The 26,801-nt window shown below is 40.5% G+C and overlaps 1 long non-coding RNA gene across 1 annotated transcript; it reads right to left on the bottom strand.

Annotated features, from left to right (window-relative positions):
• Positions 1-10,085: 10,085 nt before the first annotated feature.
• Positions 10,086-26,547, bottom strand: LOC116668507. Its single transcript, XR_004325609.1, has 3 exons — positions 26,471-26,547; positions 19,275-19,279; positions 10,086-10,099 (listed from the first exon to the last, which is right to left on the bottom strand). It is a non-coding gene; the product is annotated as an uncharacterized LOC116668507 (long non-coding RNA).
• Positions 26,548-26,801: the final 254 nt, after the last annotated feature.

Raw genomic sequence — 26,801 nt, 5'->3', positions numbered from 1 at the left:
ACTGTGAAAACTGCATGAACTTCAAACCGACCCTAGGAAACAGAATTAGAAACCAGAGTAAAAATTTCTCCTGCAAACCGTTCCTTTTGTGCTAGATGAACGAATGTCTCTCGACATGCTCAGGTCTGAGAGAAAAGTGTGTTTGAAAGCCGTCCTTCACTTAGCTTGTTGGGAACACAAAGATTCTTTTCAGTTGCAAACTACACTCAATACATATATATGGGGAGGCACAAGCTCCAACTCGGTTTTACAGTGAAAACTGCAGGAACTTCAAACCGGCACTAGGAAACACACTGAGAAACCAGAGTAAAAGTTTCTCCTGCAACCCGTTCCCTTTGTGCTAGATGAACGAACGTCTCTCCACATGCTCAGTTCTGAGAGATAAGTGTGTGTGAAAGCCGTCCTTCACCTAGCTTGTTGGGAACACGAAGTTTCTTTTCAGTTGAAATCCACACACCATACATACATATGGTTAGGCACAAACTCCATGTCGGTTTTACAGAGAAAACTGCAAGAACTTCAAACCGGCACTAGGAAACAGACTGAGAAACCACAGTAAAAGTTTCTCCTGCAACCCATTCCCTTTGTGCTAGATGAACGCACTTCTATCCACATGCTCATTTCTGAGGTATAAGTGTGTGTGAATGCCGTAATTCACAAAGCTGCTTGGGAAAACTACGTGTCTTTTAGGTTGCAAAATACTATCCATACATATATACAGGGCGGTACAAGCTCCAACTCGATTTTACAGTGAAAACTGCAGGAACTTCAAACCGGCACAAGGAAACAGTCTGAGAAATAAGAGTAAAAGTTTCTCCTCCCACACGTTCCCTTTGTGCTAGATGAATGAACGTCTCTCCAAATTCTCAGTTCTGAGATATAAGTGTGTGTGAATGCCGTCCTTCACCTATTTTGTTGGGAACAGAAAGTTTCTTTTCAGTTGAAAACTACACTCCATACATACATATGGGAGGCACAAGCTCCAACTCAGTTTTACAGTGAAAACTGCAGGAACTTCAAAATGGCAGTAGGAAACAGAGTCACAAACCAGAGTAAAATTTTCCCCGGCAACCCGTTCCCTTTGTGTTAGATGAATGAACGTCTCTCCACATGCTCAGTTCTGAGAGATAAGTGTGTGTGAAAGCCGTCCTTCACCTAGCTTGTTGGGAACACAAAGTTTCTTTTCAGTTGCAAACAACACTCCATTCATATATATGGTGAGGCACAAGCTCCAACTCGGTTTTACAGTGAAATCTGCAGGAACTACAAACAGGCACTAGGAAACAGTCTTAGAAACCAGAGTAAATGTTTCCCCTGCAACCGGTTCTTTTTGTGGTAGATGAACGATGTCTCTCCACATGCTCAGGTCTGAGAGATAATTGTGTGTGAAAGCCGTCCTTCACCTAGCTTGTTGGGAACACAAAGTTTTTTTTCAGTTGAAAACTACACTCGATACATATATATGGGGAGGCAGAAGCTCCAAATCTGTTTCACATTGAAAAATGCAAGAATTTCAAAACGGCACTAAGAAACAGACTGAGAAACCAGAGTAAAATTTTCCCCTGCAACCCGCTCCCATTGTGCTTGATGAACGAACCTCTCTCCACATGCTAAGTTCTGAGGGATAAGTGTGTGTGAATGCTGTACTTCACCTAGCTTCTTGGGAAAACTAAGTTTCTTTTAGGTTGCAAACTACACTCCATACATATATATGGGGATGTAGAAACTCCAACTAGGCTTTATAGTGAAAAATGCACGTACTTCAAACCGGCACAAGGAAACAGACTGAGAAATAAGAGTAAAAGTTTCTCCTCCCAACCGTTCCGTTTGTGCTAGATGAATGAACGTCTCTCCACATGCTCAGATCTGAGAGGTAAGTGTGTTTGAAAGCCGTCCTTCACATTGCTTCTTTTGAAAGGAAAGTTTCTTTTCTGTTGCAAACTACACTCCATACTTACATATGGGGAGGCACTAGCTCCAACTCGGTTTTACAGTGAAACCTGGAGGAACTTCAAACCAGCACTGGGAAAAAGACTTAGAAACCACATTAAAAGTTACTCCTGCAACACGTTCCTTTGTGCTAGATGAACGAATGTCTCTCCAAATGCTCAGTTCTGAGGGATAAGTGTGTGTGAATGCCATACTTCACATAGCTGCTTGGGAAAACTACGTTTCTTTTAGGTTGCAAAATACAATCCAAACATATATATAGGGCTGTACAAGCTCCCACTCTGTTTTACAGTGAAACCTGGAGGAACTTCAAACCAGCACTGGGAAAAAGACTTAGAAACCACATTAAAAGTTACTCCTGCAACACGTTCCTTTGTGCTACATGAACGAGCGTCTCTCCACATGCTCAGTTCTGAGACATAATTGTGTGTGAAAACCGTACTTCACGTAGCTTGTTGGGAACACAAAGTTACTTTTCATTTGCAAACTACACTCCATACATATATATGGGGAAGCAGAATCTCCAAATCTGTTTTAAAGTGAAAACTGCAGGAACTTCAAACCTGCACAAGAAACAGTCTGAAAAATAAGAGTAAAATTTCTCCTCCCACCCGTTCCCTTTGTGCTAGATGAATGAAAGTCTCTCCAAATTCTCAGTTCTGAGATATAAGTGTGTGTGAAAACCGTCCTTCACGTAGCTTGTTGGGAACACAAATTTTCATTTCAATAGCAAACTACAGTCCATACATATATATGGCGTGGCACAAAATCCAACTCGATTTTACAGTGAAAACTGCAGGAACTTCAAAGAAGCACTAGGAAACAGACTGAGAAACCAGAGTATAATTTCTCCTGCAACCCGTTCCCATTGTGCTATATGAACAAAAGTCTTTCCACATGCTACATTCTGAGAGTTAAGTGTGTATGAAAGCCGTCCTTCACATTGCTTGTTGGGAACACAAAGCTTCTTTTCAATTGAAAAATACACTCCATATATATATAGAGATTTGATAAATTTCCAATTCTGTTTTACAGTGAAAACTGCAGGAATATCAAACCGGCACTAGGAAACAGACTGAGAAACCAGACTAAAAGTTTCTCCTGCAAACCGTTCTCTTTTTGCTAGATGAACGAATGTCTCTCCACATGCTCAGTTCTGAGACATAATTGTGTATGAAAGCCGTATTTCACCTAGCTTGTTGGGAACACAAAGCTTCTTTTCAGTTGCAAACTACACTCCATACATACATATGGGGATGCACAAGCTCAAACTCGGTTTTACTGTGAAAACTGCATGAACTTCAAACCGACCCTAGGAAACAGAATTAGAAACCAGAGTAAAAATTTCTCCTGCAAACCGTTCCTTTTGTGCTATATGAACGAATGTCTCTCGACATGCTCAGGTCTGAGAGAAAAGTGTGTTTGAACGCCGTCCTTCACTTAGCTTGTTGGGAACACAAAGATTCTTTTCAGTTGCAAACTACACTCTATACATATATATGGGGAGGCACAAGCTTCAACCCTGTTTTACAGTGTAAACTGCAGGAACTTGAAACCGGTACTAGGAAACAGATTGAGAAACCAGAGTTAAAGTATCTCCTGCAACACGTTCCGTTTTTGATAAATGAACGAAAGTCTCTCGACATGCTCATTTCTGAGAGATAAGCGTGTGCGAAAGCCGTCCTTCACATAGCTTGTAGGGAACACAAAGATTATTTTTATTTGCAAACTACACTCCATACATACATATGGGGAAGCACAAGTTCTAACACGATTTTCCAGTGAAAACTGCAGGAACTTGAAACCGGCACTAGCTAACAGACTGAGAAACCAGAGTAAAAGTTTCTCCTGCCATCATTTCCCATTGTGCTAGATGAACGAACGTCTCTCCACATTCTCAGTTCTGAGAAATAAGTGTGTGTGAAAGCCGTCCTTCACTTAGCTTGTTGGGAACACAAAGTTTCTTTCCAGTTGCAAACTACACTAAATAAATATATATGGGGATGCACAAGCTCCAAACCTGTTTTACAGTGTAAACTGCAGTAACTTCATACCGGCACTAGGAAACAGAATGAGAAACTAGAGTAAAATTTTCTCCTGCAACAAGTTCCTTTTTTGCTAGATGAACGAATGTCTCTCCACACGCTCAGTTCTGAGAGATAAGTGTGTGTGAAAGCCGTCCTTCACCTAGCTTGTTTCGGAACACAAAGTTTCTATTTACTTGCAAATTAAAATCCATACATATATATGGGGACGCACAAGCTCCAACTCAATTTTATAGTGAAAACTACAGGAACTTCAAAACGGCTCTAGGAAACAGAATGAGAAACTAGAGTAAAATTTTCTCCTGCAACAAGTTCCCCTTTGCACGATGAACGAAAGTCTCTCCACATGCTCAGTTCTGAAAATAAAGTGTGTGAGAGACGTATTTCACCTAGCTTGTTGGGAACACAAAGTTTATTTTCAGTTTCAAACTACACTCCATACCTATATAAAGGGAAGCAGAAGCACCAACTCGGATTTACAGTGAAAACTGCAGGAACTTTAATCTGACACTAGGAAACATACTGAGAAACCAGAGAAAAAGTTCTCCTGCAAACAATTCCAATTGTGCTAGATGAACGAAAGTCTCTTCACATGCTCAGTTCCCAGGGATATGTGTGTGTGAATGCCGTACTTCAGCTAGCTTGTTGGGAACACAAAGTTCTTTTCAGTTGCAAACTACACTCCATAAATATATATGGGGATGTACAAACTCCAACTCAGTTTTATAGTGAAAAATGCACGTACTTCAAACCGGCACTAGGAAACAGACTGAGAAATAAGAGTAAAAGTTTCTCCTCCCAACCGTTCCGTCTGTGCTAGATGAACGAACGTCTCTCCACATGCTCAGTTCTGAGAGATAAGTGTGTGTGAAAGCCGTCCTTCACCTAGCTTGTTGGGAACACAAAGTTTCTTTTCAGTTGCAAACAACACTCCATTCATATATATGGTGAGGCACAAGCTCCAACTCGGTTTTACTGTGAAATCTGCAGGAACTACAAACAGGCGCTAGGAAACAGTCTTAGAAACCAGAGTAAATGTTTCCCCTGCAACCGGTTCTTTTTGTGGTAGATGAACGATGTCTCTCCACATGCTCAGGTCTGAGAGATAATTGTGTGTGAAAGCCATCCTTCACCTAGCTTGTTGGGAACACAAAGTTTTTTTTCAGTTGAAAACTACACTCGATACATATATATGGGGAGGCAGAAGCTCCAAATCTGTTTCACATTGAAAAATGCAAGAATTTCAAAACGGCACTAAGAAACAGACTGAGAAACCAGAGTAAAATTTTCCCCTGCAACCCGCTCCCATTGTGCTTGATGAACGAACCTCTCTCCACATGCTAAGTTCTGAGGGATAAGTGTGTGTGAATGCTGTACTTCACCTAGCTTCTTGGGAAAACTAAGTTTCTTTTAGGTTGCAAACTACACTCCATACATATATATGGGGATGTAGAAACTCCAACTAGGCTTTATAGTGAAAAATGCACGTACTTCAAACCGGCACAAGGAAACAGACTGAGAAATAAGAGTAAAAGTTTCTCCTCCCAACCGTTCCGTTTGTGCTAGATGAATGAACGTCTCTCCACATGCTCAGATCTGAGAGGTAAGTGTGTTTGAAAGCCGTCCTTCACATTGCTTCTTTTGAAAGGAAAGTTTCTTTTCTGTTGCAAACTACACTCCATACTTACATATGGGGAGGCACTAGCTCCAACTCGGTTTTACAGTGAAACCTGGAGGAACTTCAAACCAGCACTGGGAAAAAGACTTAGAAACCACATTAAAAGTTACTCCTGCAACACGTTCCTTTGTGCTAGATGAACGAATGTCTCTCCAAATGCTCAGTTCTGAGGGATAAGTGTGTGTGAATGCCATACTTCACATAGCTGCTTGGGAAAACTACGTTTCTTTTAGGTTGCAAAATACAATCCAAACATATATATAGGGCTGTACAAGCTCCCACTCTGTTTTACAGTGAAACCTGGAGGAACTTCAAACCAGCACTGGGAAAAAGACTTAGAAACCACATTAAAAGTTACTCCTGCAACACGTTCCTTTGTGCTACATGAACGAGCGTCTCTCCACATGCTCAGTTCTGAGACATAATTGTGTGTGAAAACCGTACTTCACGTAGCTTGTTGGGAACACAAAGTTACTTTTCATTTGCAAACTACACTCCATACATATATATGGGGAGGCAGAATCTCCAAATCTGTTTTAAAGTGAAAACTGCAGGAACTTCAAACCTGCACAAGAAACAGTCTGAAAAATAAGAGTAAAATTTCTCCTCCCACCCGTTCCCTTTGTGCTAGATGAATGAAAGTCTCTCCAAATTCTCAGTTCTGAGATATAATTGTGTGTGAAAACCGTACTTCACGTAGCTTGTTGGGAACACAAATTTTCGTTTCAATAGCAAACTACAGTCCATACATATATATGGCATGGCACAAAATCCAACTCGATTTTACAGTGAAAACTGCAGGAACTTCAAAGAAGCACTAGGAAACAGACTGAGAAACCAGAGTATAATTTCTCCTGCAACCCGTTCCCATTGTGCTATATGAACAAAAGTCTTTCCACATGCTACATTCTGAGAGTTAAGTGTGTATGAAAGCCGTCCTTCACATTGCTTGTTGGGAACACAAAGCTTCTTTTCAATTGAAAAATACACTCCATATATATATAGAGATTTGATAAATTTCCAATTCTGTTTTACAGTGAAAACTGCAGGAATATCAAACCGGCACTAGGAAACAGACTGAGAAACCAGACTAAAAGTTTCTCCTGCAAACCGTTCTCTTTTTGCTAGATGAACGAATGTCTCTCCACATGCTCAGTTCTGAGACATAATTGTGTATGAAAGCCGTATTTCACCTAGCTTGTTGGGAACACAAAGCTTCTTTTCAGTTGCAAACTACACTCAATACATACATATGGGGAGGCACAAGCTCCAACTCGGTTTTACAGTGTAAACTGCAGGAACTTCAATCCGGCATTAGGAAACAGACAGAGAAAAAAGAGTAATAGTTTCTCCTCCCACACATTCCCTTTGTGCTAGATGAACGAACGTCTCTCCACATGCTCAGTTTTGAGAGATAAGTGTGTGTGAAAGCAGTCCTTAAACTTGCTTGTTGGGATCACAAAATTTCTTATCTGTAGCAAACTACACTCCATACATATATATGGGGATGCACAAGCTCCAACTCGGTTTTACTGTGAAAACTGCATGAACTTCAAACCGACCCTAGGAAACAGAATTAGAAACCAGAGTAAAAATTTCTCCTGCAAACCGTTCCTTTTGTGCTAGATGAACGAATGTCTCTCGACATGCTCAGTTCTGAGAGAAAAGTGTGTTTGAAAGCCGTCCTTCACTTAGCTTGTTGGGAACACAAAGATTCTTTTCAGTTGCAAACTACACTCAATACATATATACGGGGAGGCACAAGCTCCAATCCTGTTTTACAGTGTAAACTGCAGGAACTTGAAACCGGTACTAGGATACAGATTGAGAAACCAGAGTTAAAGTATCTCCTGCAACACGTTCCGTTTTTGATAAATGAACGAAAGTCTCTTGACATGCTCAGTTCTGAGAGATAAGCGTGTTCAAAAGCCGTCCTTCACATAGCTTGTAGGGAACACAAAGCTTCTTTTCAGTTGGAAACTACACTCCATACATACATATGGGGTGGCAAAAGCTCCATCTGGGTTTTACAGTGTAAACTGCAAGAACTTCAATCCGGCATTAGGAAACAGACAGAGAAATAAGAGTAATAGTTTCTCCTCCCACACATTCCCTTTGTGCTAGATGAACGAACGTCTCTCCACATGCTCAGTTTTGAGAGATAAGTGTGTGTGAAAGCAGTCCTTAAACTTGCTTGTTGGGATCACAAAATTTCTTATCTGTAGCAAACTACTCTCCATACATATATATGGGGATGCACAAGCTCAAACTCGGTTTTACTGTGAAAACTGCATGAATTTCAAACCGACACTAGGAAACAGAATTAGAAACCAGAGAAAAATTCCTCCTGCAAACCGTTCCTATTGTGCTAGATGAACGAACGTCTCTCGACATTCTCATTTCTGAGATATAAGTGTGTGTGAAAGCCGTCCTTCACTTAGCTTGTTGAGAACACAAAGTTTCTTTCCAGTTGCAAACTACACCAAATATATATATATGGGGATGCACAAGCTCCAAACCTGTTTTACAGTGTAAACTGCAGTAACTTCATACTGGCACTAGGAAACAGAATGAGAAACTAGAGTAAAATTTTCTCCTGCAACAAGTTCCTTTTTTGCTAGATGAACGAATGTCTCTCCACACGCTCAGTTCTGAGAGATAAGTGTGTGTGAAAGCCGTCCTTCACCTAGCTTGTTTCGGAACACAAAGTTTCTATTTACTTGCAAATTAAAATCCATACATATATATGGGGAAGCACAAGCTCCAACTCGATTTTATAGTGAAAACGGCAGGAACTTCAAAACGGCTCTAGGAAACAGAATGAGAAACCAGAGTAAAAGTTTCTCCTGCAACAAGTTCCCCTTTGCACTATGAACGAAAGTCTCTCCACATGCTCAGTTCTGAAAATAAAGTGTGTGAGAGACGTATTTCACCTAGCTTGTTGGGAACACAAAGTTTATTTTCAGTTTCAAACTACACTCCATACCTATATAAAGGGAAGCAGAAGCACCAACTCGGATTTACAGTGAAAACTGCAGGAACTTTAATCCGACACTAGAAAACATACTGAGAAACCAGGGTAAAAAGTTCTCCTGCAACCAATTCCCTTTGTGCTAGATCAACGAAAGTCTCTTCACATGCTCAGTTCCCAGGGATATGTGTGTGTGAATGCCGTACTTCAGCTAGCTTGTTGGGAACACAAAGTTCTTTTCAGTTGCAAACTACACTCCATAAATATATATGGGGATGTACAAACTCCAACTCAGTTTTATAGTGAAAAATGCACGTACTTCAAACCGGCACTAGGAAACAGACTGAGAAATAAGAGTAAAAGTTTCTCCTCCCAACCGTTCCGTCTGTGCTAGATGAATGAACGTCTCTCCACATGCTCAATTCCGAGAGCTAAATGTGTGTGAAAGCCATCCTTCATCTTGCGTGTTGGGAACACAAAGTTTCTTTTCAGTTGCAAAATACACTCCATTAATATATATGGTGGGGCACAAGCTCCAACTCGGTTTTACAATGAAATCTGTAGGAACTTCAAACCGGCACTAGGAAAATAAATTAGAAACCAGAGTATAAGTTTCGCCTGCAACCCGTTCCATTTGTGGTAGATGAATGAATGTCTCTCCACATGCTCAGGTCTGAGAGATAAGTGTGTGTGAAAGCCGTATTTCACGTAACTTGTTGGGAACACAAAGTTCCTTTTCAGTTGCATACAACTCACCATACATATATATGGGGAGGCACAATCTCCAACTGTGTTTTACAGTGAAAACTGCAGGAAGTTCAAACCAGCACTAGGAAACAGACTGAGAAACCAGAGTAAAAGTTTCTCCTGCAACCCGATCCCTCAGTGATAGATGAACGAATGTCTCTCAACATGCTCAGTTCTGAGAGAGAAGTGTGTGTGAAAAAATTACTTCACCTGGCTTGATGGGAACACAAAGTTTCTTTTCAGTTTCAAACTACATTTCATATATATATATGGTGATGTACAAGCTACAACTCGGTTTTAGATTGAAAACTGCATTAATTTCAAACCGGCACTAGGAAACAGAATGAGAAAACAGAGTAAAAATTTCTTCTGCAAAACGTTCCCTTTGTGCTAGATGAACGAAACTCTCTCCACATGCTCAGTTCTGAGAGATAAGTGTGTGTTTAACCCGGCCTTCACATAGCTTGTTGGGATCACAAAGTTTCTTTTCAGTTACAAACTACACTCAATACATATATATGGGGAGGAACAAGCTCCAACTCGTTTTTACAGTGAAAAATTCAGGAACATCAAACCTGCACTAGGAAACAGACTGAGAAACCAGAGTAAAAGTTTCACCTGCGACCCGTTCTCTTGGTGCTAGATGAACGAACCTCTCTCCACATGCTGAGTTCAGAGAAAAAAGTGTGGGTTTAAGCTGACCTTCACCTATCATGGTGAACACAAATTTTCTTTTTAGTTGCAAACTGCACTCCATACATATATATGGGGAGGCCCATGCTCCAAATCGGTTTTACTGTGAAAACTGCAGGAACTTCAATCCGGCATTAGGAAACACACTGAGAAACCAGGGTAAAAGTTTCCCCTGAAAACCGTTCCATTTGTGCGTGATGAACGAACGTCTCTCCACATACTCAGTTCTGAGAGATAAGTGTGTTTGAAAGCCGTCCTTCACCTATCTTGTTGGGAACACAAAGTTTCTTATAGGTTGAAAACTACAATCCATACATATATATGGGGAGGCAGATGCTGCAACTCGGTTTTACAGTGACTACTGCAGGAACTTCAAACCGACAACAGGAAACAGAATGAGAAACCAGAGTTAAAGATTCACCTGCAACCCGTTCCCTTTGTGCTACATGAACAAACGTCTCTTCACATGCTCATTTCTGAGAGATAAGTGAGTGAAACCGTCCATCAAATATCTTGTTGGGAACACTAATTTTCTTTTTAGTTGCAAACTATACTCCATACATATATATGGGGAGGCAAAAGCTCCAACTCGGTTTTACAGTGAAAACTGCAGGAACTTCAAATCGGCACTTGGAAAGAGACAGAGAAACGGGAGTAAAATTTCACCTGCAACCCACTGCCTTTGTGCTAGATGAAAGATCGTCACTTCACATGCTCATTTCTGAGCGATAAGTGTGTTTGAAAGCCGTCCTTCAACTATCATGTTGGGAACACAATGTTTCTTTTCAGTTGCAAAGTACTCTATATTCATATATATGTGGAGGCACAAGCAAAAACACGGTTTTACTGTAAAATCTGCAGAAATTTTGAAACGGTACTAGGAAACAGACTGCAAAACCAGACTATAAGTTTCTCCTGCAACACGTTCCGTTTCTGCTACAAGAAAGAACGTCTCTCCACATGCTAACTTCTGAAAGGTAATTGTGTGTGAAAGGCGTACTTCACCTACCTTGTTGGTAACACAAAGTTTTTTTTAAGTTGCAAACTACAGTCAATAAACATATATGGGGAGGCACAAGCTGCAACTCGATTTTACAGTGAAAATTCAGGAAATTCAACTCGGCACTTGGAAACAGACTGAGAAACCAGAGTAATATTTCTCCTGCAAACCATTCCCTTTGTGCTACATCAAAGATCGTCTCTCCACATGCTCATTTCTGAGTGATAAGTGTGTTTGAAAGTCGTCCTTCAAATATCATGTTGGGAACACAATATTTCTTTTCAGTTGCAAAGTACTCTACATTCATATATATGTGGAGGCATAAGCAACAACTCGGTTTTACTGTAAAATCTGCAGAAATTTCAAAATGGATCTAGGAAACAGACTGAGAAACCAGATAAAAGTTTCTCCTGCAACACGTTCCGTTTGTGCTACATGAACGAAAGTCTCTCCACATCTTCAGTTCTGAGAGAACACTGTGTGTGAAAGCCGTCCTTCAGCTAGCTTGTTTGGAACACAAAGTTTCTTTTCATTTGCAAACTACAATCCATACATATATATGGGGATGCAGAAGCTCCAACTACATTTTAAATAGAAAATTGCAGGAACTTCAAACCGGCATTAAGAAACAATCTGAGAAACCAGAGTGAAAGTTTCCCTGCAAATCGTTCTTTTTGTGCGCGATGAAAGAATGTCTCTCCACATGATCTGTTCTGAGAGATAAGTGTGTGTGAATGCGGACCTTCATTTAGTTTGTTGGGAAAAGAAATTTCCTTTTCAGTTGCCAACTACACTCCATACATACATATGGGGAGGCACAAGCTCCATCTGGGTTTTACAGTGTAAACTGCAGGAACTTCAATCCGGCACTAGGAAACAGACTGAGAAATAAGAGTATAACTTTCTCCTCACACCCGTTCCACTTGTGCTAGATGAATGAACGTCTACCCACATGCTCAGGTCTGAGAGATAATTGTTTGTGAAAGCCGTAATTCAACTAGTTTGTTGGGAAAACAAAGTTTCTTTTCAGTTTCCAACTACAATCCATAAATATATATATGGGGGGGCACAAGCTCCAACTCATTTTTATAGTGAAAAATGCAGGAACTTCATACCGGCTCTAGGAAACATACTCAGAAACCAGAGTAAAATTTTCTCCTGCAAACCGTTCCTTTTGTGCCAAATGAACGAACGTCTCTCCACATGCACAGTTCTGAGAGATAAGTGTGTGTGAAAGCCGTACTTCACCTACCTGCTTGGGATATCTAAGTTACTTTTAGGTTGCAAACTACAATCCATACATATATATGGGGCGGTAGAAGGAACAACTCGGTTTTACTGTGAAAACTGCAGGAACTCCAAAACGGCTCTAGAAAGAGAATGAGAAACCAGAGTAAATGTTTCTCCTGCAACATGTTCCCTTTTTGCTCGATGAACGAACATCTCTCCACATGCTCAGTTCTGAGAAATAAGTGTGTGTGAAAGCCGTACTTAACCTAGCTTGTTGGGAACACAAAGTTCTTTTCAGTTGCAAACAACACTCCATACATATATATGGGGAGGTACAAAAATCACACTCGGTTTTATAGTGAAAACTGAACGAACTTCAAACTGGCACTAGGAAACAGACTGAGGAACAAGAAAAAAAGTTTCTTCTCCCAGCCTTTCCCTTTGTGCTAGATGAATGAACGTCTCTCCACATGATCAGTTCTTTGAGATAAGTGTGTGTGAAAGCTGTCCATCACCTGGTTTGTTGGGAACACAAAGTTTCTTTCAGTTGCAAACTACAATCCACACATATATATGCGGAGGCAAAAGCTCCAAATCGGTTACACCATGAAAACGGCAGGAATTTCAAACCGGCACTAGGAAACAGACTGAGAGATCAGAGTAAAAGTTTCTCCTGCAACACGTTCCTTTTGTGCTGCATGAACTAACGTCTCTCCACATTCTCAGATCTGAGAGATCACTGTGTGTGAAAGCCGTCCTTCACCTAGCTTGTTTGGAACACAAAGTTTCTTTTCAGTTGCAAACTAAAATCGATACATATATATGGGGAGTCCAAAGCTCCAACTCGTTTTAACAGTGAAAAATCCTGGAACGTCAAACCGGCATTAGGAAAAATTCAGAGAAACCAGAGTAAAATTTTCCCTGCAAACCGTTCCTATGTGCTCGATGAACGAACGTCTCTCCACATGCCCAGTTCTCAGAGAGAAGTGTGTGTGAATGCCGTCCTTCACATATCTTGTTTGGAATACAAAGTTTCCTTTCAGTTGCAAACTACAATCCATACATATATATGGGGAGGCAAAAGCTCCAACTCGGTTTAACAGTGAAAAATGCTGGAACGTCAAACCGGCATTAGGAAAAATTCAGAGAAACTATAGTAAAATTTTCCCTGCAAACCGTTCCTATGTGCTCGATAAACGAACGTCTCTCCACATGCCCAGTTCTCAGAGATAAGTGTGTGTGAAAGCCGTACTTCACATATCTTGTTTGGAATACAAAGTTTCCTTTCAGTTGCAAACTGCACTCCATAAAAATATATGGGGAGGTACAAGCTCCAACTCGGTTTTACAGTGAAAACTGCAGGAACTTCAAACCGGCACTAAGAAAAAGACTTAGAAAAAAGGGTAAAATTTCTCCTGCAACCATTTCCCTTTGTGCTCGATGAATGAACGTCTCTCCACATGCTCAGTTCTTAAAGAAAGTGTGTGTGAAAGCCGTCCTTCAAATAGCTTGTTGGGAACACAAAGTTTCTATTCAGTTGCAAGCTACACTCCATACATATATATGCGGAGGCACAAGCTACAATTCGGTTTAACAGTGAAAACTGCAGGAACATCAAACCGGCATTAGGAAACAGTCTGAGAAAACAGAGTGACAGTTTCCCTGCAAACCGTTACTTTGTGCTCGATGAACGAAAGTCTCTCCACATGATCAGTTCTTAGAGTAATGTGTGTGTGAAAGCCATCCTTCAACTATCATGTTGGGAACACAAGGTTTATTTTTAGTTCCAAACTACACTCCATACATATATATGGGGAGGCACAAGCTCCAACACGCCTTTACAGTGAAAACTGCAGGATCTTAAAATTGGGACTAGGAAACAGACTGAGAAATAGAGTCATATATTCTCCTGCCACAAGTTCACTTTGTGCTAGATGAACGAACGTCAATCCACATGCTAAGTTCTGAGAGATAACTGTGTGTGAAAGCCGTTATTTTCCAACCTTGTTGCGAAACCAAAGATTCTATTCAGTTGCAAACTACACTCCATTCATATATATGGGGAGGCACAAGCTCCAACTCAGTTTAACAGTGAAACCTGCAGGAACATCATATCGACAATAGTAAACAGACTGAGAAAAAATGGTAAAAGTTTCTTCTGCAAACCGTTCCCTTTTTGCACGATGAACGAACGTCTCTCCACATGCTCAGTTCTGAGAGATAAGTGTGTGTGAAAGCCGTACTTAACCTAGCTTGTTGGGAACACAAAGTTCTTTTCAGTTGCAAACAACACTCCATACATATATATGGGGAGGTACAAAATACCTCTCGGTTTCATAGTGAAAACTGATCGAACTTCAAACTGGCACTAGGAAACCGACTGAGGAACAAGAAAAAAAGTTTCTTCTCCCAGCCTTTCCCTTTGTGCTAGATGAATGAACGTCTCTCCACATGATCAGTTCTTTGAGATAAGTGTGTGTGAAACCTGTCCATCACCTGGCTTGTTGGGAACACAAAGTTTCTTTCAGTTGCAAACTACAATCCATACATATATATGCGGAGGCACAAGCTCCAAATCGGTTACACCATGTAAACGGCAGGAAATTAAAACCGGCACTAGGAAACAGACTGAGAGATCAGAGTAAAAGTTTCTCCTGCAACACGTTCCTTTTGTGCTGCATGAACGAACGTCTCTCCACATGCTCAGATCTGAGAGATCACTATGTGTGAAAGCCGTCCTTCACCTAGCTTGTTTGGAACACAAAGTTTCTTTTCAGTTACAAACAACAATCGATACATATATATGGGGACGCCAAAGCTCCAACTCGGTTTAACAGTGAAAAATGCTGGAACGTCAAACCGGCTTTAGGAAAAATTCAGAGAAACCAGAGTAAAATTTTCCCTGCAAACCGTTCCTATGTGCTCGATGAACGAACGTCTCTCCACATGCCCAGTTCTCAGAGATAAGTGTGTGTGAAAGCCGCCCTTCACATATCTTGTTTGGAATACAAAGTTTCCTTTCAGTTGCAAACTACAATCCATACATATATATGGGGAGGCAAAAGCTCCAACTCGGTTTAACAGTGAAAAATGCTGGAACGTCAAACCGGCATTAGGAAAAATTCAGAGAAACCAGAGTAAAATTTTCCCTGCAAACCGTTCCTATGTGCTCGATGAACGAACGTCTCTCCACATGCCCAGTTCTCAGAGAGAAGTGTGTGTGAAAGCCGTCCTTCACATATCTTGTTTGGAATACAAAGTTTCCTTTCAGTTGCAAACTACAATCCATACATATATATGGGGAGGCAAAAGCTCCAACTCGGTTTAACAGTGAAAAATGCTGGAACGTCAAACCGGCATTAGGAAAAATTCAGAGAAACCAGAGTAAAATTTTCCCTGCAAACCGTTCCTATGTGCTCGATAAACGAACGTCTCTCCACATGCCCAGTTCTCAGAGATAAGTGTGTGTGAAAGCCGTACTTCACATATCTTGTTTGGAATACAAAGTTTCCTTTCAGTTGCAAACTGCACTCCATAAAAATATATGGGGAGGCACAAGCTCCAACTCGGTTTTACAGTGGAAACTGCAGGAACTTCAAACCGGCACTAAGAAAAAGACTTAGAAAAAAGGGTAAAATTTCTCCTGCAACCATTTCCCTTTGTGCTCGATGAATGAACGTCTCTCCACATGCTCAGTTCTTAAAGAAAGTGTGTGTGAAAGCCGTCCTTCAAATAGCTTGTTGGGAACACAAAGTTTCTATTCATTTGCAAGCTACACTCCATACATATATATGGGGAGGCACAATCTACAATTCGTTTTAACAGTGAAAACTGCAGGAACATCAAACCGGCATTAGAAAACAGTCTGAGAAAACAGAGTGACAGTTTCCCTGCAAACCGTTACTTTGTGCTCGATGAACGAAAGTCTCTCCACATGATCAGTTCTTAGAGTAATGTGTGTGTGAAAGCCATCCTTCAACTATCATGTTGGGAACACAAAGTTTATTTTTAGTTGCAAACTACACTCCATACATATATATGGGGAGGCACAAGCTCCAACACGCCTTTAGAGTGAAAACTGCAGGATCTTAAAATCGGGACTAGGAAACAGACTGCGAAATAGAGTCATATATTCTCCTGCCACCAGTTCACTTTGTGCTAGATGATCGAACGTCAATCCACATGCTCAATTCTGAGAGAAACGTGTGTGTGAAAGCGGTCCTTCTCCAAGCTTTTTTGGAACACAAGTTTCTTTTTAGTTGCAAATTACAATTGATACTTATATAAGGGGACGCACAAGATCCAACTCGATTTTACAGTGAAAACTGCAGGAACTTCATACCGGCACAAGGAAACAGTGTGAGAAATAAGAGTAAATGTTGGTCCTCCCAACCGTTCCTTTTGTGCTAGATGAATGAACGTCTATCCACATGCTCAGTTCTGAGAGAAACGTGTGTGTGAAAGCGGTCCTTCTCCAAGCTTTTTTGGAACACAAGTTTCTTTTTAGTTGCAAATTACAATTGATACTTATATAAGGGGACGCACAAGATCCAACTCGATTTTACAGTGAAAACTGCAGGAACTTCAAACCGGCACTAGGAAACAGAGTGAGAAACCAGAGTAAAATTTTCTCCTGCAAAACATTCCCTTGGTGCTTGATGAAAGAACGTCTCACCACATGCTCAGTTCTGAGAGATAAGTGTGTGTGAAAGCCGTAGTTCAACTAGCCTCTTGGGAAAACTAAGTTTCTTTTAGGTTGCAAACTACAATCCATAAATACATATGGGGCTGTACAAGCTACAACTCGGTTTTACAGTGAAAACTGCAGGAACTTAAAAATTGCTCTAGGAAAAAGTATGAGAAACCAGAGTAAAATTTCTACTGCAACATGTTCCCTTTTTGCTTGATGAACGAACGTCTCTCCAAATGCTCAGATCTGAAAATTAAGTGTGTATGAAAGCCGTATTTCACCTAGCTTGTTTGGAACACAAAGTTTCTTTTCAGTTTCAAACTACACTCCATAAATATATAAGGGGATGCAGAAGCACCAAATCGATTTTACAGTGAAAACTGCAGGAATTTCAAAAAGCTTCTAGGAAATAACTGAGAAATAAGAGTAAAAGTTTCCCCTCCCAGCCTTTCCATTTGATCTAGATGAATGAATGTCTCTCCACATGCTCAGTTCTGAGAGATAAGTGTGTGTGAAAGCCGTCCTTCCCCTAGTTTGTTGGGAAAAGAAAGTTACTTTTCAGTTGCAAATTACACTATATACATAGATATTGGGAGGCAAAAGCTCCATCTCGGGTTTTCAGTGAAAACTGCAGGAACTTCAAACCGGCACTAGGAAACAGACTTAGAAACCAGAGTAATAGTTTCCCATGCAACCCGTTCCTTTTGTGGTAGATGAACGAAAGTCTCTCCACATGCTCAGTTCTGAGAGATAAGTGTGTGTGAAAGCCGTACTTCACCTAGTTCATTGGGAACACAAAGTTTCTTTTTAGTTGCAAACTACACTCCATACGTACATATGGGGACGCACAAACTCCAAGTCGGATTTACATTGAAAACTGCAGGAACTTCAAACCGGCACTAGGAAACTCACTGAGAAATAAGAGTAAAAGTTTCTCCGGCAAAGCATTCCCTTTGTACTAGATTAACGAACGTATCTCCACATGCTCAGTTTTGAAATATATGTGTGTGTGAAAGCCGTCCTACACCTAGCTATTTGGGAACACACAGTTTGTTTTCAGTTGCAAATTAAACTCCATATATATATAAGGGGATGCCAAAGCACCAACTCGATTTTACTGTGAAAACTGAAGGAATTTCTAAAAGGCACTAGGAAAGAGAGTTAGTAACCATAGTAAAAGTTTCACCTGCAACCCGTTTCCTTTGTGCTACATGAACGAACGTCTCTCAACATGCTCAAATCTGAACAGATAAGTGTGTGGGAAAGCCGTACTTCAACTAGCTTGTTGGGAACACAAAGTAACTTTTCAGTTGCAAACTACAACAAATACATATATATGGGGAGGCACAAATTCCAACTCGATTTTACAGTGAAAATTGCTGGAACTTGAAACCGACACTAGGAAATATACTGAGAAAAGAAAGTAAAATTTTCTCCTTAAACCTTTCCCTTTGTTCCAAATGAACGAACGTCTCTCCACATGCTCAGTTCTGAGAGATAAGTGTGTGTGAAACCCGTACTTCAACTAGCTTGTTGGGAAAACAAAGTTCTTTTAAGTTGCAAACTACAATCCATACATATATATGGGGAGGTACAAACTCCAACTCGGTTTTACAGTGAAAACTGCAGGAACTTCAAACCGGCACTAGGAAAGAGACTTAGTAACCAGAGTAAAAGTTTCACCTGCAACCCTTTCCTTTTGTGCTAGATGAACGAAAGTCTCTCCACATGCTCAGTTATGAGAGATAATTGTGTGTGAAAGACGTCCTTCAACTAGCTTGTTTGGAACACAAAGTTTCTTTTCAGTTGCAAACTACACTCCATAAATATATATGGGGAGGAACAAGCACCAACTAATTTTTACAGTGAAAACTGCAGGAACTTCATACCGGCACAAGGAAACAGTGTGAGAAATAAGAGTAAATGTTGGTCCTCCCAACCGTTCCTTTTGTGCTAGATGAATGAACGTCTAGCCACATGCTCAGTTCTGAGAGAATCGTGTGTGTGAAAGCGGTCCTTCTCCAAGCTTTTTGGGAACACAAGTTTCTTTTTAGTTGCAAATTACAATTGATTCTTATATAAGGGGACGCACAAGATCCAACTCGATTTTACAGTGAAAACTGCAGGAACTTCAAACCGGCACTAGGAAACAGAGTGAGAAACCAGAGTAAAATTTTCTCCTGCAAAACGTTCCCTTTGTGCTTGATGAAAGAACGTCTCACCACATGCTCAGTTCTGAGAGATAAGTGTGTGTGAAAGCCGTAGTTCACCTAGCCTCTTGGGAAAACTAAGTTTCTTTTATGTTGCAAACTACAATCCATACATACATATGGGGCTGTACAAGCTACAACTCGGTTTTACAGTGAAAACTGCAGGAACTTAAAAATTGCTCTAGGAAAAAGTATGAGAAACCAGAGTAAAATTTCTACTGCAACATGTTCCCTTTTTGCTTGATGAACGAACGTCTCTCCAAATGCTCAGATCTGAAAATTAAGTGTGTATGAAAGCCGTATTTCACCTAGCTTGTTTGGAACACAAAGTTTCTTTTCAGTTTCAAACTACACTCCATAAATATATAAGGGGATGCAGAAGCACCAAATCGGTTTTACAGTGAAAACTGCAGGAATTTCAAAAAGCTACTAGGAAATAACTGAGAAATAAGAGTAAAAGTTTCCCCTCCCAACATTTCCTTTTGATCTAGATGAATGAATGTCTCTCCACATGCTCAGTTCTGAGAGATAAGTGTGTGTGAAAGCCGTCCTTCCCCTAGTTTGTTGGGAAAAGAAAGTTACTTTTCAGTTGCAAATTACACTAAATACATACATATTGGGAGGCACAAGCTCCAAATCGGGTTTTCAGTGAAAACTGCAGGAACTTCAAACCGGCACTAGGAAACAGACTTAGAAACCAGAGTAATAGTTTCCCATGCAACCCGTACCTTTTGTGGTAGATGAACGAAAGTCTCTCCACATGCTGAGTTCTGAGAGATAAGTGTGTGTGAAAGCCGTCCTTCACCTAGCTTTTTGGGAACACAAAGTTTCTTTTCAGTTGCAATCTACACTCCATATATTCATAAGGGGAGACACAAAATCCAAGTCGGTTTTACATTGAAAACTGCAGGAACTTCAAACCGACACTAGGAAACAGACTGAGAAACCAGAGTAAAAGTTTCTCTTGCAAACCGTTCATTTGTGCCAAATGAACGAACGTCTCAGCACATGCACATTTCTAGAGATAAGTGTGTGTGAAAGCCGTCCTTCACCTAGCTTTTTGGGAACACAAAGTTTCTTTTTATTTGCAAATTACAATCGATACCTACATAAGGGGACGCACAAGATCCAATTCGTTTTTACAGTGAAATCTGCAGGAACTTTAAACCGGCACTAGGAAACTGTCTGGAAAACCAGAGTGAAAGTTCCACTGCAAACCTTTCCCTTTGTGCTAGTTGAATGATAGTCTCTCCAAATGCTCACTTCTGAGAGATAAGTGTGTGTGAAAGCCGTCCTTCACCTAGCTTGTTGGGAACACAAAGTTTCTTTTAGGTTGCAAACTACACCCATACATAGATATGGGGAGGTAAAAGGTCCAACACGTTTTTACAGTGTAAACTGCAGGAACTTCAAACAGGCACTAGGAAACATACTGAGAAACCAGAGTAAAAGTTTTTACTGCAACCTGTTCCCACTGTGCTAGATGAACGAACGTGTCTCCACATGCTCAATTCTGAGAGATAAGTGTGTGTGAAAGCCGCACTTCACATAGCTTGTTGGGAAAAAAAAAGTTTCTTTTAAGTTGCAAACTATATTCCATACATATATATGGGGAGGCACAAGCTCCAACTCCGTTTTACCGTGAAAACTGCAGGAACTTCAAAACAGCAATAGGAAAAAGACTGAGAAACCAGAGTGAAATTTTTCCAGCAAGCCATTCCATTGTGCTAGATGAACGAACGTCTCTCCACATGCTCAGTTCTGAGAGATAAGTGTGTGTGAAAGCCATCTTTCACCTAGCTTGTTGGGAACACAAAGTTTCTTTTCAGTGGCAAACTACACTCCATACATACATATTGGAATGCACAAGCCCCAAAACGAATTTACAGTGAAATGTGCAGGAACTTCTAACCGGCACTAGGACACAGACTGAGAAACAAGAGTAACAGTTTCATCTGCAACACTTTCAATTTGTTTTAGATGAAAGAATATCTCTCCACATGCTCAGTTCTGAGACATAAGTGTGTGTGAACGAAGACTTTCACATAGCTTGTTGGGAAAACAAAGTTTCTTTTAAGTTGCAAATTACACACCATACATATATATGGGGATGCACAAGCTCCATCTCGTTTTTTGAGTGAAAACTGCAGGAACTTCAAACCGGCACTAGGAAACAGACTGAGAAACCAGAGTGAACGTTTCTCCTGCAAACCGTTACCTTTGTGCTAGATGAACGAACGTCTCTCCACATGCTCAGTTCTGAGAGTTTTGTGTGTGTGAAAGCCGACCTTCACCTAGCTTGTTGGGAACACAAAGTTTCTTTTCAGTTGCAAACTACACTCCATACATACATATGGGGAGGCACAAGGACCAACACTGTTTTACAGTGAAAACTGCAGGAATTTCAAAAGGGCTCTAGGAAACAGAATGAGAAACCAGAGTAAATGTTTCTCCTGCAACATATTCCAATTTTTTCGATGAATTAAAATCTCTCCACATGCTCAGTTCTGAATATTAATTGTGTGTGAAAGCCGTATTACACCTAACTTGTTGGGAAAACTAAGTTTCTTTTCAGTTGAAAACTACACTCCATACATATATAAGGGAGGCAGAAGCACCAAATCGATTTTACATGGAAAACTTCAGGAACTTCAAACTGGCACTAGGAAACATACTGAGAAATAAGAGTAAAAGTTTTTCCTCCTACCCGTACCTTTTCTGCTAGATGAATGAATGTCTCTCCACATGCTCAGTTCTGAGAGATAAGTGTGTGTGAATGCTGTCCTTCACATAGTTTGTTGGGAAGAGAAATTACTTTCAGTTTGCAAACTACACTCCATACATATATATGGGGAGGCACAAGCTCCAACTCAGTTTTAAAGTGAAAACTGCAGGAGATTCAAACCGGCACTAGGAAACAGATCGAGAAACCAGAGTAAAAGTTTCTCCTGCAACACGTTCCCTTTGTGATAGATGAACGAACTTCTCTCCACATGCTCAGTTCTGAGAGATAAGTGTGTGTGAAAGCCGTCCTTCACCTAGCTTGTTGGGAACACAAAGTTTCTTTTCAGTTGCAATCTACACTCCATATATTCATAAGGGGAGGCACAAAATCCAAGTCGGTTTTACATTGAAAACTGCAGGAAATTCAAACCGGCACTAGGAAACATACTGAGAAACCAGAGTAAAAGTTTCTCTTACAAACCGTTCATTTGTGCCAAATGAACGAACGTCTCAGCACATGCACAGTTCTAGAGATAAGTGTGTGTGAAAGCCGTCCTTCACCTAGCTTTTTGGGAACACAAAGTTTCTTTTTATTTGCAAATTACAATCGATACCTACATAAGGGGACGCACAAGATCCAATTCGATTTTACAGTGAAATCTGCAGGAACTTTAAATCGGCAGTAGGAAACTGTCTGAAAAACCAGAGTGAAAGTTCCACTGCAACCCTTTCCCTTTGTGCTAGATGAACGATAGTCTCTCCAAATGCTCACTTCTGAGAGTTAAGTGTGTGTGAATGCCGTCCTTCACATAGTTTGTTGGGAAGAGAAATTACTTTCAGTTTGCAAACTACACTCCATACATATATATGGGGAGGCACAAGCTCCAACTCAGTTTTAAAGTGAAAACTGCAGGAGATTCAAACCGGCAGTAGGAAACAGAATGAGAAAACAGAGTAAAATTTCTCCTGCAAACCTTTCCCTTTTTGCTAGATGAACGAACGTCTCTCCACATGCTCAGTTTTGAGAGATAAGTGTGTGTGAAAGACGTCCTTAACATTGCTTGTTGGGATCACAAAATTTCTTATCTGTAGAAAACTACAATCCATACATATATATGGGGATGCACAAGCTCAAAATCGGTTGTACTGTGAAAACTGCATGAACTTCAAACCGACCCTAGGAAACAGACTTATAAACCAGAGTAAAAATTTCTTTTGCATCCCGTTCCTTTTGTGCTAGATGAACGAATGTCTCTCGACATGCTCAGGTCTGAGAGAAAAGTGTGTGTGAAAGCCGTCCTTCACCTAGCTTTTTGGGAACACAAAGTTTCTTTTCAGTTGCAAACTGCACTCAATACATATATAAGGGGAGGCACAAGCTCCAACCCTGTTTTACAGTGTAAACTGCAGGAACTTGAAACCGGTACTAGGAAACAGATGGAGAAACCAGAGTAAAAGTTTCTCCTGCAACACGTTCCCTTTGTGATAGATGAACGAACTTCTCTCCATATGCTCAGTTCTGAGAGATAAGTGTGTGTGAAAGCCGTCCTTCACCTAGCTTGTTGGGAACACAAAGTTTCTTTTCAGTTGCAATCTACACTCCATATATTCATAAGGTGAGGCACAAAATAAAAGTCGGTTTTACATTGAAAACTGCAGGAACTTCAAACCGGCACTAGGAAACATACTGAGAAACCAGAGTAAAAGTTTCTCTTGCAAACCGTTCGTTTGTGCCAAATGAACGAACGTCTCAGCACATGCACAGTTCTAGAGATAAGTGTGTGTGAAAGCCGTCCTTCACCTAGCTTTTCGGGAACACAAAGTTTCTTTTTATGTGCAAATTACAATCGATACCTACATAAGGGGACGCACAAGATCCAATTCGAATTTACAGTGAAATCTGCAGGAACTTTAAACCGACAGTAGGAAACTGTCTGAAAAACCAGAGTGAAAGTTCCACAGCAACCCTTTCCCTTTGTGCTAGATGAACGATAGTCTCTCCAAATGCTCACTTCTGAGAGATAAGTGTGTGTGAAAAACGTCCTTCACCTAGCTTTTTGGGAACACAAAGTTTCTTTTCAGTTGCAAACTGCACTCAATACATATATAAGGGGAGGCACAAGCTCCAACCCTGTTTTACAGTGTAAATTGCAGGAACTTGAAAGCGGTACTAGGAAACAGATCGAGAAACCAGAGTAAAAGTTTCTCCTGCAACACGTTCCCTTTGTGATAGATGAACGAACGTCTCTCCAAATGCTCAGTTCTGAGATATAAGTGTGTGTGAAAGCCGTCCTTCACCTAGCTTGTTGGGAACACAAAGTTTCTTTTCAGTTGCAATCTACACTCCATATATTCATAAGGGGAGGCACAAAATAAAAGCCGGTTTTACATTGAAAACTGCAAGAACTTCAAACCGGCACTAGGAAACATACTGAGAAACCAGAGTAAAAGTTTCTCTTGCAAACCGTTCGTTTGTGCCAAATGAATGAACGTCTCAGCACATGCACAATTCTAGAGATAAGTGTGTGTGAAAGCCGTCCTTCACCTAGCTTATGGGAACCCAAAGTTTCTTTTTATTTGCAAATTACAATCGATACGTACTTAATGGGACGCACAAGATCCAATTCGATTTTACAGTGAAATCTGCAGGAACTTTAAACCGACAGTAGGAAACTGTCTGAAAAACCAGAGTGAAAGTTCCACTGCAACCCTTTCCCTTTGTGCTAGATGAACGATAGTCTCTCCAAATGCTCACTTGTGAGAGATAAGTGTGTGTGAAAGCCGTCCTTCACCTAGCTTGTAGGGAACACAAAGTTTCTTTTCAGTTGCAAACTACACCCATACATAGATATGGGGAGGTACAAGGTCCAACACGGTTTTACAGTGATAACTGCAAGAAATACAAACCGGCACTAGGAAACAGAATGAGAAACCAGAGTAAATGTTTCTCCTGCAACATATTCCAATTTTTTTGATGAATGAAAGTCTCTCCACATGCTCAGTTCTGAAAATTAAGTGTGTGTGAAAGCCGTATTTCACCTAACTTTTTGGGAACGCAATGTTTCTTTTCAGTTGAAAACTACACTCCATACATATATAAGGGAGGCAGAAGCACCAAATCGATTTTACATGGAAAACTTCAGGAACTTCAAACTGGCACTAGGAAACATACTGAGAAATAAGAGTAAAAGTTTTTCCTCCTACCCGTACCTTTTCTGCTAGATGAATGAATGTCTCTCCACATGCTCAGTTCTGAGAGATAAGTGTGTGTGAATGCCGTCCTTCACATAGTTTGTTGGGAAGAGAAATTACTTTCAGTTTGCAAACTACACTCCATACATATATATGGGGAGGCACAAGCTCCAACTCAGTTTTAAAGTGAAAACTGCAGGAGATTCAAACCGGCACTAGGAAACAGAATGAGAAAACAGAGTAAAATTTCTCCTGCAAACCTTTCCCTTTGTGCTAGATGAACGAACGTCTCTCCACATGCTCAGTTTTGAGAGATAAGTGTCTGTGAAAGACGTCCTTAACATTGCTTGTTGGGATCACAAAATTTCTTATCTGTAGAAAACTACAATCCATACATATATATGGGGATGCACAAGCTCAAAATCGGTTGTACTGTGAAAACTGCATGAACTTCAAACCGACCCTAGGAAACAGACTTATAAACCAGAGTAAAAATTTCTTTTGCATCCCGTTCCTTTTGTGCTAGATGAACGAATGTCTCTCGACATGATCAGGTCTGAGAGAAAAGTGTGCGTGAAAGCCGTCCTTCACCTAGCTTTTTGGGAACACAAAGTTTCTTTTCAGTTGCAAACTGCACTCAATACATATATAAGGGGAGGCACAAGCTCCAACCCTGTTTTACAGTGTAAACTGCAGGAACTTGAAACCGATACTAGGAAACAGATCGAGAAACCAGAGTAAAAGTTTCTCCTGCAACACTTTCCCTTTTTGATAGATGAACGAACGTCTCTCCACATGCTGATTTCTGAGAGATAAGTGTGTGTGAAAGCCGTCCTTCACCTAGCTTGTTGGGAACACAAAGTTTCTTTTCAGTTGCAATCTACACTCCATATATTCATAAGGGGAGGCACAAAATCCAAGTCGGTTTTACATTGAAAACTGCAGGAACTTCAAACCGGCACGAGGAAACAGTCTGAGAAATAAGAGTAAAATTTCTTCTCCCACCCATTCCTTTGTGCTAGATGAATGAACGTCTCTCCAAATTCTCAGTTCTGAGATATAATTGTGTGTGAAAACCGTTCTTCACGTAGCTTGTTGGGAACCCAAAGTTTATTTTCAGTTGCAAACTACAGTTCATTAATATTTATGGTGATGCACAAGTTCCAAATCGGTTTTACAATGAAATCAGCAGGAATTTCACACTGGCAATAGTAAAAACTCTTAGAAAATAGAGCAAATTTTCCCCTACAACCCGTTCATTTTGTGGTAGATGAAGGAATGTCTCTCCACATGCTCAGGTCTGAGAGATAATTTTGTATGAAAGCCGTCCCTCATCTAACTTGTTGGGAACACAAAGTTTCTTTTCAGTTGCAAACTACACTCCATAAATATATATGGGGATGCAGAAGCTCCAAATCGGTTTCACATTGAAAATTGCAAGAACTTCAAACCGGCACTAGGAAACAGACTGAGAAACCAGAGTAAAAGATTCTCCTGCAACCTGATCCCTTTGGGCTAGATGAAAGAATGTCTCTCTACATGCTCATTTCTGAGAGGTAAGAGTGTGGGAAAGCCGTCTTTCACCAAGCTTGTTGGGAACACAAAGTTTCTTTTCAGTTGCAAACTACACCAAATACATATATATGGGGAGGCAAAAGCTCCAACACGTTT

This window comes from Camelus ferus, chromosome 14 (genome assembly GCF_009834535.1).
Source record: "Camelus ferus isolate YT-003-E chromosome 14, BCGSAC_Cfer_1.0, whole genome shotgun sequence".
Classification (NCBI taxonomy): domain Eukaryota; kingdom Metazoa; phylum Chordata; class Mammalia; order Artiodactyla; family Camelidae; genus Camelus; species Camelus ferus.
This window is presented reverse-complemented; position numbering and strand designations above follow the sequence as displayed.